General features: G+C 48.7%; 1 pseudogene; it reads left to right on the forward strand.

The window, feature by feature from the left end:
- LOC112079123 (protein O-mannosyl-transferase TMTC2-like) overlaps positions 1-829 on the forward strand; it is a 30,302-nt pseudogene that overhangs the window by 7,545 nt on the left and 21,928 nt on the right.

An 829-nucleotide genomic window follows, 5' to 3' on the forward strand; every position in this document is an offset into this window, starting at 1 on the left:
CTGTAATTTGGGAAATAAAAACCCCTATTACGCATTCCTGCGCCTGTCTCCCTACCCTTTATACCAACGTGACAGTAAGTAAGCATTTCACTGTAAAGTCTACACCTGTTGTATTCAACGCATGTGACAAATAAAATGTGATTCGTTTTCTTGTCCCTAAACCTTTTCCTTGCTTCTATCTATCCCCTCTGTTTCTCCATTTCTACCCCCCTCTCTTCCTGCTCTAATCCTCCACCTCTGCCCCCTCTCTTCCCCCATTTCTAATCCTCTACCTTCTCTCTCCCTCATTCCTCTTCCTCTGTCCTCCCTTTCCCCCTCCTCCACCCCGTCTTCTCCCTCTGTTCCTCCTCCTCTGCCCCCTCTCGTCACCCCACAGCGGCCTACTTGAACACAGGCATCATCCTGATGAACCAGGGCGGTCTGGAGGAGGCCAAGAGGACCTTTGTAACCTGCGCTGAGATCCCAGACGAGAACCTGAAGGACCCCCATGCCCACAAGAGCTCCGTCACCAGCTGCCTGTACAACYTGGGCAAGCTGCTCCACGAGCAGGGCCTGCAGGAGGTATGATACTACAGTACTCTACACTACAGTGGAGACAGGGCAGTGGCTGAGACGTAGAAATGCAATGGATRGAATCTATAAAAGTACACTTCAATACAGTACATTAGAACCAGAGCAATGGCCGAGATGTAGAAATAAAATGAATAGCATGTATAGAGGTGCACTACACTACTGTACAGTGGAGCCATGGCAGAAACATAGAAATAGAATGTATGGAGGTGCACTACAGTACAGTACAGTGGAGCCATGGCAGAAACATAGAAATAGA

Source organism: Salvelinus sp. IW2-2015, unplaced genomic scaffold (genome assembly GCF_002910315.2).
Source record: "Salvelinus sp. IW2-2015 unplaced genomic scaffold, ASM291031v2 Un_scaffold6965, whole genome shotgun sequence".
Classification (NCBI taxonomy): Eukaryota; Metazoa; Chordata; class Actinopteri; order Salmoniformes; family Salmonidae; genus Salvelinus; species Salvelinus sp. IW2-2015.